This window comes from Lycorma delicatula, chromosome 2 (assembly GCF_047948215.1).
Source record: "Lycorma delicatula isolate Av1 chromosome 2, ASM4794821v1, whole genome shotgun sequence".
Taxonomy (NCBI): Eukaryota; Metazoa; Arthropoda; class Insecta; order Hemiptera; family Fulgoridae; genus Lycorma; species Lycorma delicatula.
In genome coordinates this window covers 79505634-79520463 of record NC_134456.1, presented here as the reverse complement: position 1 = coordinate 79520463, position 14830 = coordinate 79505634, and the positions used below count along the sequence as shown (strand labels likewise).

Sequence of the window (14830 nt, the reverse complement as noted above, 5' to 3'; positions counted from 1 at the left end):
CCGGCCATGGGGAATTCGGTGACTATCTGAATAGGCTTAGAAAGAGAGAATTCACTAACTTTGTTTATTGCGGGAGTGAAGACTCCAACAAAACACGATATTTGAATGTGTCAAATGGGAAGAACACAAACACACACAAACACACACACACACACACACAGAGAGAGAGAGAGAGAGAGAGAGAGAGAGAGAGAGAGAGAGAGAGAGAGAGAGAGAGAGAGAGAGAGAGAGAGAGAGAGAGAGAGAGAGCGAGAGAGAGAAAGCTCGAGTCTTGGGTGTCACTCCAGATACAATAGTAGTATTTGTGCTTAAAGGTGAACAAGAATGGAGGATAGTTGAGAACCTAGTCACCGAGATCCTAAAAACTAGAGACAGATTGTAAGAAATGGATCAAAGACTTTAATATCGAGCTAGAATAAAAAAAGGAAGATAAAAACACCGAGAACCGGCCACTGGGGAGGGACCCGGGAACGACATAATTGAGCCCGGTGCACCTTTCTCTTGTGTTTTCAGGTAGGAGAATCGAAAAATCAAAAGATCCAAACCGGCGAGCCGACTTGCCGCGCCGGACAGTGTTGGTGAGCGGGAAGGCTAGTTGAGTTAAATGATACTCCTGAGTAGAGGTAAACTTGACTGCAGATCCAGCTCAGGAGAGCAGAGGAAAACAAAAGGTCGACCATTCCTGAAATGTGTGGTTAATTGCATGTGTTAATCAACATAACCTAGCTCGCTTAACTCAACTAATTCACGATACTTATACAAATTCTATATGTTTATGGCTATATATTTATTAAATTCTCCAACATTGGAGGCGATTACACATATTAATCGGTAATCATCCATAATCACCAGGTTAATCAAAGTTACCGTACATACATATATTACATCACGTTTAACTACATTCGTATTTGTACTAATCCAAAAATCTCTACTGTCTCTGGAAAGGTTAACCCTGATTTTGATTTAATAAAATGAAATATCGATAAAATTCAATATATCCTCGAATATTTATCTCTTAAAGAATGCTATTTAATTAACGATTGAAAATATTACTACAATAAATGGGCGGAAAAATGACGCTGTAAAAATAGGAAAAGATCTCAATTAAAGCTTTATGGCTACGATAAAAAAATTATAGATTTACAGATAACTTACGCCTGAAACTCAGCACGTAAATTAATTATTATTATTATTGATTAATGGCAAATAATCTACCAATTCAGTTCGGGTGAATCCAGATTATTCGACCTCCGGGTTTTGAGACCTGATTCGGATTCTCCATAAAAAATTAGAGAGGGATGGATGTGTTTCCGGAAATTTCGATTGAAACATTGGGGGGGGGGGGGCTCCAGAAGAGGTCGAAGTTTAAAAATGTTACATTTAACGCTGAATATACGTATAATAATAGTACGTATCCATTTATGTTTGTAAAGGGCTCGAGTTCTATCGATTCACCCAATCTGAGAAAGACATAACCGGTAGAGAGGGGGAAAAGGAGAGGGTGAGGTAGTGTGTGAGAGAGAGAGAGGAGTTACAGAGACAAAGTGAGAGAGAGATAAACTATGCCAGTCTGAATTGTTATTTTACCAAATTAGATCAACTCGGCCCAGTTGTTACTGAGTTTTAAGCGAATACCGGCACTTACAAACAAAAAACGCCACGGAATTTTTATTTGTAAATAAAGATCTATACTCCAAGATTAATAAATAACATATATTCGTACATAAATAAATGGCGTGAATGGGTGTATACAATAAGTAAGTCATGATCCCTTATGCAGAATAAATATTAATTAATGAATTCTAAACAGAATAAAAAAACAGATTTAATCGGAAATCAAACCATTTTAATTAAATATACAAAAATTAAAATTATTTAACGAATTTATGACTTCATCAATCATTAAAAATACATATTTCTATTGATATCTGGTAACAGACTAAAAAAAAATAAATTTCTGTACATTTTTTTAAGGTATCTATTAATAAGAAGGAACAATTAAATGATGTCTACACATAGATCTTTCTTTATATACTGGTATATATATATAAGTACGTCAGTTTTTCAGAAAGAACCAATTTGCCGCTGCTTAGAGGCAAAACTAGCGTCACTTCTGACATTTTAACAACCGAAGGTGAAAAAAATAAATTCAAGGCTACATCTTGCACCTGACACTAGACTTAAAACCCACAAAACCTCATTGATATACGGTAGATTTATACGCTAGTGATCACTCAAAAAACATAATAACAAGATGAAAGAAACGAGAAAGTCAATGAGGAAAAAAATATTTTATGTGAAATAATATTAAATCTTGAAGTAATACAATGCGTCCTCAAAAGATTACATTACGATTTATCGTAGCATTCTTCTTCCATTTCACGAAGCAAAACTGGCAAAGAAAATGTGGATCCAAACAATGTTGTTTGCAGGTAGACATTCTTTTTATATAAAAGTATGGTTTTTTAAATATCGGAATTAGTGAAATAAATAATCGTTTATCTATTTATATCTTAGTAACGAGCGAAATATGATGAAAATTTCATATTGAACAATAAATTTAATTTTTCAGTCTACATTTAAAAATAAGGTAAAGAATAAAAATAAAGATGAAACTAATTTAATTATTAAAAAACTAATTACTACTACTAATAGTAAATTATTACTTTTATTATACTAAATAAAATATGAGCAAATCATAAATTTTACTCTCTTAAGTAACAACAGGTGCAAATCCCAAATACCGATATAATTAATAACCAGCGAGAAATTTCTCAGTAAGTGGGAAATGCCAAACAAGACTACAACTGAAGTCGACAAATCTTATATCTACCTAAATTTTACACTAAAATAAAAATTACAAAAAAACTGTTCTCTAAGAAGTAAAAAAAAAGGAAAGGGGGAGAGGACGAGATAGAGTGGGTGAGAGAGAAAATGAGAAAGAAAGTTAGTAAAGTAATCGATTGATGACATGCAGCACATTCAGAAAGTCGCTGCGCAGTATGCTTTAGAATTTTGTGGTGCATTCTGTTCTTTCGGCGTTAGGTCGATTGCTCTGTGGGTTTATTGGGAGTTGCTTAGTAATAAACTAAGTTGTGTGTTGTGATTGAACATGCTTCGTTTCGTTTACCGAAATAGTTGCGAGAATCGTAATGGTTTCTCTGTAGAGGAACGCATTTTTCTCGTTGAACTGGTCTTTCGTGAAAATGGCAATTATACTGATTTAGTGAAGCATAGGTTTTCTGGAAAGTTTCCAAATATTCCTGTTCCTCACCGCAATGCAGTTCAAACTCTTAGCGAAATATTTCGGGCAACAGGCCGTGTTGAAGACGCTGATCGAAGTGGAAAACCACCTAAACTAAACGAACAGAAGCTCCTTGATATTTCGGATGCTATGGCCGAAAGTCCATCAAAATGGGCAATCAAATGCGTAAGTTAGCAGCACATCAGTAAGGTTCAAAGTTAATGCGCAAGTTAGCAGCACAGCAGCAAGGTATTAATGACTTTATACCGCACATAAAGCTGCAAGAAAAGAACTGAAACTTTTCCTTTACAAAGAAATTTGTGCCCGACTGTAATCTACAGGTCACGACAAAAGGCTAAATTATTGTCAACGGTTTAAACGTTTTATTGACCAAAATTTCTCGTCATCACGGTTTCTACAAATGAATCACGGTTTCATCTGGAAAGGTATATTAATTCAAAAATATACACACGACTGTGGTCGACAATTAACCCCTATGATTTATAGTAACTATCTTTACACAAAGCGAGAATTGGAGTCTGGGTCGGTGTGAGTAGAACGCGCATTGCGGGTTCAATATTTTTTGAAAATACAATTAATAGAGATGGTTATTTTGCTGTTTTAACAAACTTCATTAGTCAGTTAACAAAAGTGTAAATCAAGCACGGCTGGTTCCACGACGGCGCCTCAGAGCACACAGATAACAAATAGGTCAATGACTATTTTACAAAATTTATTTGGTCATCGAAGGGTTTGCGGCCTGCACGATCGCCCGATCTGATTTCCCCAGATTACTTTCTACAGGGGGCAGCGAAAAAAGCAGTGTATCGCAACATACCACGGATGACTGTCGAACTAAAAACCGCAATAAAGGCATACGTACGGAACACTCCAGTAAATCAGCCGGTTAAAGTATTTGAAAACATATCGAAACGCGTCCAGTGATGTATTTGATGTTGGAGTAGGTCATTTTCAATACCTTTTATAAACTATTCCAGATATTGTAATATCAGTTTCTATAAAATAGCGAAATAAAACTAATAATTAAAAAAGTTTCGTCATTACACTTCCATAAATCCAGTGGACAGGAACTTTCTGAACGCTCTGTATTATCATTACGTTTCAACAATCTGTTTATTACAAATAATAAGAACAAGAAAATAAAAACCTCTTCCACTGATGCTAGCTGGAAGCAACTTAGAAAGAAAATCGAAATCAATGGATTTAATCATACACGAGTTAACGCTCACAATTCTAAAATAGAAGATTAATTCAGAATGAAAAGTAATTTTACAAAATAAAATTGATAATACTTTTTCTGACAAAACATTCAAATAAATAATTTCCAAGGTAGATATTTAAGAATAAATGACAGCATCCAATGTTTTTAGTTTTATGAAACCCGCCATTTTGAAATGTTAAAACTTATACAATATTAATTTATATTGAAAAGAATTTCAGTTTATCAAATATTATTAAAAGAGTTCAATTCATTGTAAGACGCGAGATACTATTAAAAACACAGAAACGTACAAAGGAAAAATTAAATTTCCTATGTTTACACGAATTTCGTGTTGGTGAGGAACACGCTACCGAAACATTGTACAATTTTGTTTTATACAACCAACATAAAAGTAAAAATAATGCAAATTGATTTTTATTATTTGCAAACTGTTGAAGACTTTATGTTAATACGCATCTAAACTACAAGAGACAACAGTGTCTTTTTTCAAAAAAATAATAATGCCTGTCACTGGCATTATTCTTGTTACGAAAATATGATGAAGATGTCGTATTGTCGTATGTCATCTTCATATCGATGAACTCGCCACGGTGATGTTTAATTGACTGCTTAGCTCAGTGGAAAAGGCAAGAGAGACTACTTTACTCCTCGCTTTTTTCGGTAAACTTGGCATGAGATGCTTATTATTTTGAAGAATGCTTGGGCTGATATTTTTCTCAACAACCGTTCGATTAACCTAACAGAAAATTATAAAGTTATTTTTAATAAGCATTTTAAGGATATGTAGTTACGATCAAAAGCCGATTGTGTTACGGCGAATTTGTTACAATTCTCGTTAAAGTTATAACAAGAAATTAAAGTTAATTGTGTAGTATTATTATAATACGACATAATTAAAACTATAATTTTTTTTTTTTACTAAGACGGAAGAAGTGTTTTGTTGAATATAATTGTACGATAGAATTCACAAGGATAAACATCATAATAATGAGGGCGTTATAATACTAATAATAATACGCAAACAATAGGGCCGATAAATCACCAACACACATTCTTTAGCTTCATTGAATATCTCCTAACAAGGACCAATCATCCATCAATACGGTTTAATTCGAGTTTACTGAACAAGTTCCGCATGTGACAGGTCCTACTTTACCACCTCAGCTGACAATTCTTATTAGCGAACTAGTATATCAAGTTCATAAAAAAAAATCCTATTATTTCAACCATACCAAACACACACACACAAATTTTTCTTTAAAATTATCTATATCCCAGTATAGCAATTAAAATTACGCAAAACTCGAATACAGGTAAATTTTTTTTTTAAGATATAAATAGTATTCTGTATTCATAATTCTTAGAACAAATACGTTGCAATAAATATTCCAGTTAATTTTAACAACCTAATTTTTATTTAATATTGAACAATTGTGTTAATGAAAAAATTAACAACCTTGGTAACAGAAAAACCCATCATGTAAATGGTATCTTATTTAAGGTATCTAACACACTGGGAAATTGAAAAAAACAAGAAAATTAGACATTTAAAATTTTTTTTGTAAAATCAATACTACAAACTTTACTGATGATATATTCAATAACATGTGATCTTATTCATTCCTCTTCCTTTTCTTTAGTGTCGGATTTGAAGTATTTTATAAAAAAAAATCCCTTTCTACACGCCGAAAGGCGAATATAGATTTCACCGGTGCTAAGTAAGGGATAAAAATATTTCCACCTTAACGTTAAGAAAAACTTCAAATTTACTCAATACGAGAATGATTGGAGGTGAAAAATGTTTCACACGTTTAGCATACGACAAGCCCCATTTTCTTACAATTCCAGCAACATTTTGGTTATCCCTTGCCGTAAGGGTTAGTCATATCAGAAATTGTTTCAGTCAAAAGTTTTAGGTAACGTTTAGAGGACTAACGACCACTTTAAACCGATTCGATACTGTGCCTATTAAAGAAGGTATGATATTTTTTTTGCCTTCGAAACCCGATTTTTTCCACTCCCTGGATCAATGGTTGGTGATATCAAAAATCTTTACTTAGATGAGTTTTAGGCCTTTATCCAAAGAATAGTAGGAACTTTAAAACGATTTCGATATCTTACTTAATAAGAAAGTTATAGCGATATTTTGTTTTTTTCGAAAAAGCCAAATTTCCACCACCATGGTCCGATTTTTCCCATTAACAAACTCGAACGACATTTTAGGTCTTTATATTTTATGTATCAATTTGAAAGTGATTGGAGCAAAATTACGGCAGTTATCGTATCCATAAGAAAGCGATATACCAACTGATATACACAGTGATGTATATACAAACTTTTGAACTGAAGGTGGTTTTGGAGTCTGGAGGATGTGAAACGCGAAGATATGTCAAAAATTTCCGGAAGTCGTATCACGGTATCCATTACAATAGATAGCTTCTTAAGAAATTAACCTAATTATACCAATTCAATTGATTTTATTTGAAAAATTACCTCCTCTAATTAATTTTCATACTTCGATTATTTTTACTTCCTTGGTTTACCAGGAAACGTGTTATTCAGCCTTTCCCCATTACCTCAAGGAGCCCCATCATACTGGTAAAGGATATTACAATGCCTGTGCTCAATTTGTGAGAACGCAAACCGCTCCATCTCAAGATTCCTGGCACGTGGATTGGCAGAGGTAGTTGATTTCCCTGTCCAACCAGATCGCCAGACATAACCCCTCTGGACTTGCTTCTTCTGGGGTTACGTCAAAGACAGGGTGTATACGACAAAAGTAGCAAACATCCAGGAGCTGCAAGAGAGCGTTCGGAATGCCATTTAACCATCACACCAGAAATGTTTCAAAGAACTTGGCAAGAAATCGCCTATCGGCTGGATATTTTTCATGTGACTGGTGGGGCACATATGGAAGTAATGTGATATGTGATTTTTTCATAACTTGATAAGATAGGATTTAATATAATTTTTGTTTCACGTCGTTATTTGTAATATTTTGGGAGATATAGTTAAATAAAAATAGGGCATTTCAAATTGGACACCTGTATATAGGTCGGTAAAAAAAATCTAAAAAATTGGTCTTTTTTAACCTTTGTAACTTAAGGAGAAATAAAAAAGAATTTCAAAAAAAAAGAAAAAGAAAAAAAGATTTAAATGAATTGTAAATAACCTGCGAAAAATTGTGTTAATCCAATGCTCGCAAGTCAAAACGTACGTTGTCCTGTATTTGGTCTAATAAGTCTGGACTCCGTAGACCGATTTTCTTCAAACTTTGTAGACAGGTATTACCTCCGGAGAGAAAAAAATGTATTAAATTTTTATAAAAATTGGAAAACGGGATTGGGGTGTTTTGGCCGAAATAAAATTTCAAATCTTGACTGGACCCAAACGTTTTCTTAGAAAAGTTGAATTTTTTTTAACAAGATCCTAAATAACAAAATATTTTTATTCACCCTTCTTCCCAGAATATGATAATATAATTTCCTTTTTTTAGCAATATCTTGCTTCAGAAAATGAGTTAATGGGAATATTTTCCTTTAATATTTTCTATATCAATAGGCTTCAAATCACTATAAAAAGTTTTGACCTATTCCGCTCCAATGTTTTTAAAAATTAAAAATTTTTTTTTAACTTTATATCCGCCTCGCCAGTTAGCTTTTGTATTTAAAATGTAAAAATCTTAATTTTTTGTTAAGCCTAACTTTTTACTATTCGTTGAAAAAATAGCCAAAATGTTTTAAACTCGTTTTATAAAATTACAACTTTGTTTTCCAATTATGATTGTATCTTGGTCTTTTTTTAAAATTTCAAAAGTTCTTTTTTTAAATTTATTATTACCACTTCGGGATTATTTTTAAACAAATTAATTCTACCCGAATGCTTCTCCTTAAATATAAGAGTTCCCAAAACGAAAAAAAAATTTTTTTCATAATTTCAAACAATACTAACAAATTTTTTTTCAATAGTCACTAATATAACTTAATACCTTCCCCTGATGAAGGAGCTCCAAAATAAAAATAAAAATTAATTCCGTTTTTATTTATCTAAAATCAATTTTAGTGAATATTTGAATACAATAATTAAAAAAAAACCTGAAGCTCTCAAATCTTTTGACGTAGTCAAAAATCTTTTTCAAAAACGAATGCATAACTTGATTGAAGTAGCCGGGAAAGTATAGCGATTCATTGTCGGCTTTTTAAAAATGGCTTCAGAAAAAATGAGATTCTCACTTCAACTTGTATATATATTTTTGCTTTTATAAACCTTAGTCTTACTACAGCAAAGTGGATTGATTTTGAAAAAAAATCTTTTTTTCTATATTTTTTTATACGAAGCTCCTTTACCGGTCCCGCTGAAAGGTTTTTTAAAATTGGTTTTCGTTTAGCGGGAAATTCTTTTTGATACCGATACTTAAATGATACCGATTTCATAAAAATTGGCGAGGCTATTCTGCAGTTTCTTAACACAAAAATTTCCCACTTTTTACGATACTTACAAATGACAATTTTTTTTTCATATGGACAGCTATTATTGAAGACTTTGAATAATATTGTATTTCAAATTAAACATTTTTAAATAAAATTAAAAAAAATTGTCTTTAAAAAACCGTAAGAAATGAATAATCAAGTATAATACTGCTATTCCAATCTTCTACAAAATTAGACTTGATATTCGTAAATTATTTATTTTTAATCTGACCCAGAATTCAAAGCCAAAAATTAAATTGGAATTGAACCGCATCATTTGTTACCTTTTTCTGAAGTCGCTTTTACTTTTTTAAAGTTAATTTTATTGCACAATTAACAACACAAGTAATATTAATTTACGAATATTAATTATTGAAGGTGATATTAAGGTTATGTGATAATTGATGAAGAAATTTACTTCATTTTATGCACGAATACGGATAATTTTGTTTTTATTGTAACAAATCGAAAAATAAACAAATATTTCATTCACATTATAAATGAAAAATCTGGTAGTCCAAAGCAAATACTATCGCAGAATTTTGTAAATCCCAAAAATCAAAACTACAATCTAATAATATTTTTTTTTTTAAGTAACGGGCTGCAGCTTTTGAGAGGGAGTAAGAACTGTTTTTGACAATTCTGAGATACGATTAACAATCCAGTAATAATCTTATCTTTTTTTTATTCCACTGTTACCGTTTAAAATGGTGGCGTGAAATGAAAAATTTACAGCTGTTCTTACTTTTAAATAAATAAAATATGATTAAAGTTTCATAATTGTTTTACGAAAATTAAAAAGTTTCTCTTTTTGCTTGACGGTCTTGCCACAATAAGCTTAAAGCTTGTGCAAGGAAAATATGAAAACTGAGTTTTGTAGCGTATGAAAAACGCCAAGTCTAACCGAGATTCGAACCCAGGACCTGCGGATGAAAGACCGAGACGCTACCACTCCGCCATGGATATCGGTGGAGTTATAATTTTTACCTTAAAAAGTAACTTTAAACTGTGGAAGGGAGTTGAAAATTTTAAAGTACAATTTGCTTATAGCTCGAAATTTATAAAAGGAAAGATTGAGTGAAGGCTAAACTGAAAGAAATCAATATCTGTTTTTCGCCTCGGGAATCAAAAGCTAACGCAAAATATTATGGAAAAAATATAATAATAATAATAATAAAGTTTTCTTTTCTCAATGTTATAAGCCTAAAATTCCGGAAAGTTTCTCGCTTCCACAATTTCATTAAGGAGAATTAACTCTGCATAATATGTACGAAGAAAGTTTACCTAAGTTTAATTAAATGAGATAGTTTTAAATAAATAAGGTCACGCAAACTCGGTGTACTTAATTGGAATGTACGGAAAACTAATAAGACGAGCTTAGTAAACTTCGGTTTACTGTTAAAATACAAGCGAGGTAAAATACCTTTAGAAGTTTTGCAATATTTATTTTTAAGAAATCAGATAATCTTTTCTTAAAAAGATTTAAAAGAATAGTAACCTAAAAATAAAATTTCGGAAAAAAGATTCGTAAATAACTTTACAAAGGATTTGTATACAAGCGGGAAATATCTCACGATAATAAAATCCTGAAATACTTATTTATTCAAGGTAACTAAAAAAAAAGCTCCTTCAACAAAATATTTCAAGAAATGTTATTTATCAATAACATAAAATAAGGTTACACTGAGACCGGTATGAATATCGGTTCGTATGTTCACACTTGATATCTACCTGCAGATATTGCAAAACAATATCATTAATTAATACGATGCAGTTCCTTAAGACATCGGCGACCTTTAACACGATATTTATGCTACGTGTATAAATATTAAATACGCATAACAAATCATATCGAGAAGTACCGCTGGACCGCTTTTTAGAAGTCTATACTAGTATAACAGAAACCGATAGCAAATGTTACGACCTTGTTGTAGCAGACTACCGCTAAAAGACAAGTTCAAGGCAGCAAAAAGAGTGCAACAAAACTATATAATATAGTTAACCAACCTACGTGACTACATCACCCGAGGAAACGACTAGTTAAGGTGTGGTCAGAAAGTTCCAGTTTTTGACGATACACTGCTACGCTACGAGTATTCTGCCAAACCGAGTTCACTTTTTTCTTTTGGTTATTTACAACGATATTTTTCTTAAATAACAATCTTAAAATCTGGTTTTTACACCTGGTATAATTATTTTTTTTTAATACTTTTATTTATTATGTAAGTATTCTAGAATGACATAATAGAAATAAAATAAATGAAAAGAACCGATAATAAAAAAATAATATTTTCTAATTCACGCAGATTTTATTTAATATTCATACTTGGCAGTAACCTACATAAACCTGAAACGCTTAAAAAAATTAATAAAATAATTTGAATGCAACACAGAAAATAGAATATTCTTCTTTTTTTTACTTACCGCCAACCTGCTTAATAAAAGAAGACCTTTTTTTGTTTTGATCGTCCTTGCAAACAATTTTTAAGATAACCATAAATACAAATAAGCTTGCCAAATTTAAATTCTCAAAAAGGAAATAAAAACATTAAGATAAATAAATTACTCTTTCTTCCGGAGCTATATATTAGAATATTAATAAAGTTGTATAATAAAAAATATAACTGTATTATACGTGCCAATCCATAAAAAAATAAAACGAACCGAGTAATATAAAAACATTAAATTTCTGTTATTAATTTTGTAATAAAAATTTACAGCTTGTACAACATTAAACTAAATTATTATACATATGATAACGTAACAGAATAATTACGTGTAAAGTCAATCTTTTATAACTATGAGCTATCTAATTTATATAAATTGTATACATATTTTTTGATAAATTTTTAATTCTATTTAACTTTTTTTAAACGTTTCGTGACCCACTTAAATAACGAATGTAGAAATATCAATATACGCCATTTATGAATTTATAAATACAAAGAACGATCACATTTTTAATGAATTTATCAATTCATTAATCAGAATATTAAAAAAAAATTACTACTGGTAGTCTTTCTTAATTGGAACAATATTGGCAAATTGCTAAGGAATATTTACGTAAAAAAATACACACACACAAACACAATTTTAGTTTACCATTGTCGTTTTACTTTATAAGCTATTTATAATAGTTCGGGCTGCTGTGTATCTATTTTCGAAAAAGCACTCATCCATTTTATATAATACACAGCAGCCTAAATTCTTTAAAGAGCTTACTTGTAAAACATCGTATTCAATAACAATTTGCAAATTTATATGTTGTTAAAAACCGACACTTTTCTTTTCCTATTTGAAAAAACTTATTTCAGCCAATTTTTTAAATTTAAACTGTAAAATCATTTTTGCTTTCAACATGATCATCTCTGCAAAAACTAACGTATCGATTAATAATTTTATTAAAAATTTCAAATGTTTTAATAATGTAAAAAACTAATTAATTAAATAATTTTATTATGATAGTTACACCTAACGCCTTCATGCTAAAACTGATTATATTAGCGTTGAAACTTATCTTTTAAGTGAGCGAGTAAAAAAATATAAACGATTTCTTCTAATGACGTTACGAAAAAAAACTTTAAAATTTACACTTTATACATATATATAATACAGGCACACACATACAATTTCTGAGCCAACTCCATTAACGCTAATAATATCTATGTAAATTGGAATCTACCTCTCTCTTCTACTTGTTAATATTATATTAAAAAAAAAACCCGAAACACACAGCCGATTTAAAATTGTAATTAAAATTATGTTAAAACCACAATAATTACGTAGGTACGCTCTATAACAAGCCATTAAAAAATTTAATTTAGAACTGTATTATGAAAACGAGCTATTTACTTTATTTATCATATAATACTACTAGGTTATGCACCCCCATTAGCTACTGATAAGATGGTTCGTAATAACCGCAGCGACGAGCCAACAGTAATAATTTAGTATTATATTAACAATTTGTAATTACTTCATTAATTTGCAAATAGTCTCGTGAATTTTTTTTTAGATTACCGCTAATTTCATTTAAAAAATTAACTAACGCACTAAGCGAAGTTTTCTTTAAACAGATTTTTTTTTTTTAATTTCAACCGGTTTTTCACTGTACTTCGTAACTTAAACGCGTTCTCCAATATATATAAAAACTTCAGCGTGTTTCCTGGTATTAGGCGTTACATATGCAGTAGTTTCAAAATGGCGACCGATATTTTTGTTGAAGTGGAGTCCTGGGGAGGTTCGGTGGAGGCGAAGTTTCTGCCGCCAAGACATTTCTGCTTCAGACAGAATACATATCTTCTCTCTATTACGACGTCAGTCTTCATTTTTAATAACATTTTAACAGATGAACGGAAGCTATTTGAACTTTTTTTATATCTTATCCATACTTCATCTTTTAGCGTCATGTTTGTGTCTGGACCGTCCTCCTATCTATGTACAAATCGTACCTTTCTTATACATAACAATATTTATATAGAGTGTCCATAAAGAGGTAACGCTTTTTATTTAGCATCACTCGCCCATTCCCCCACTTATTCTATTCAAATTTTACAGACGTTCTAACGAAGGTTCTAAAAATCTTCCGTTTTTTTTCGCCTTCGACAAAAACGGTGTAGACCCAGGGCTCTACACCCTGGGTCCCTCTGTATTCCATTAACTCATAAAAAATTAAAATCATAAAAAGTAAAAGAAACAAAAATAAATAACCTAAAACTTCTTTTATTAAATTTAATGTATAAAACATATATCGAGAGACATCGTCTATATCGATTGTTGTCTATGTCAATATCGACTGCCTCAGACAGTTATTATGCGATTAAATTTTTCTAAATATCTCAATCCCAGCGCCACCTAGCGGGTCCATTTTTTAAAAAATATTTCTTTTCACGTAACTAATGTATTCTAAATACGAGCCAAATCGGACCATAGATGCAATTTTTCCAAATATCTCAACCCTAGCACCATGTACCGGATCCATTTTTTGCAGAGGTATTTCTTTCCAAGAAAGTAACATATATTCTGAATATGAGCCAAATCACACAATAAATGCAATTTTTCAATTATCTCGACCCCAGCACCTAACGGGTCCAAACTAATTCAGAAAACTTGGGGGGGCGTGCGCATAAGTCAACAAAGTTTCATCGCAATCGGATGAATTGTATAGGAACACATACGGAAAAAATAAACATTCATTTATATATATATATATATATATATATAGTAGATTAAAGAGCGTGCGGAAGACAATTTTGTATGTAGTATATTTACAAAAAGATTATTTAAACATATATATATATATATATATATATATATATAGAGAGAGAGAGAGAGAGAGAGAGTCTATGACACTCCCGGTAACGTAAATATTCCAACGCGGAGTCATACATCTAAATCGGTTCAGAAGTTGAGCTGATACGGTGGAACACACATATATACATAGTTAAACCATAAATACATTACAGTCTTTTTTAGACAGTCGTGTAAAACGCCACAAGTATGATTAGTATATATAATTTAAATACGAATGACTTAAATCGAGAAAAATATAAAGATATAAATCTTTTTAAATAGTTAAATTATTTGGGTCACTTTCGGGGTAACTGATTTTATGTTCTTCTTCATTCGTTTTTATTCCAATTCTTCAACTTCGACATAAATTTTACATTATACATCCCTTTTGTTTCTTTTTCCTGTTTAACCTCCGGTAATTCCTCCTGAACCTCCGGTTCAGATAATAATTCAGAGGATGATATGTATGATTGTAAATGAAGTGTAGTCTTGTACAGTCTCAGTTCGACCATTCCTGAGGTGGGTAATTAACTGAAACCCAACCACCAAAGAACACCGGTATCCACCATCTAGTTTTCAAAT

General features: G+C 31.3%; 1 protein-coding gene across 9 annotated transcripts in view; it reads right to left on the bottom strand.

The window, feature by feature from the left end:
- Nucleotides 1-14830, bottom strand: part of Rbcn-3B (WD repeat-containing protein Rbcn-3B) — a 409024-nt gene that overhangs the window by 168997 nt on the left and 225197 nt on the right. The window lies entirely within an intron of this gene.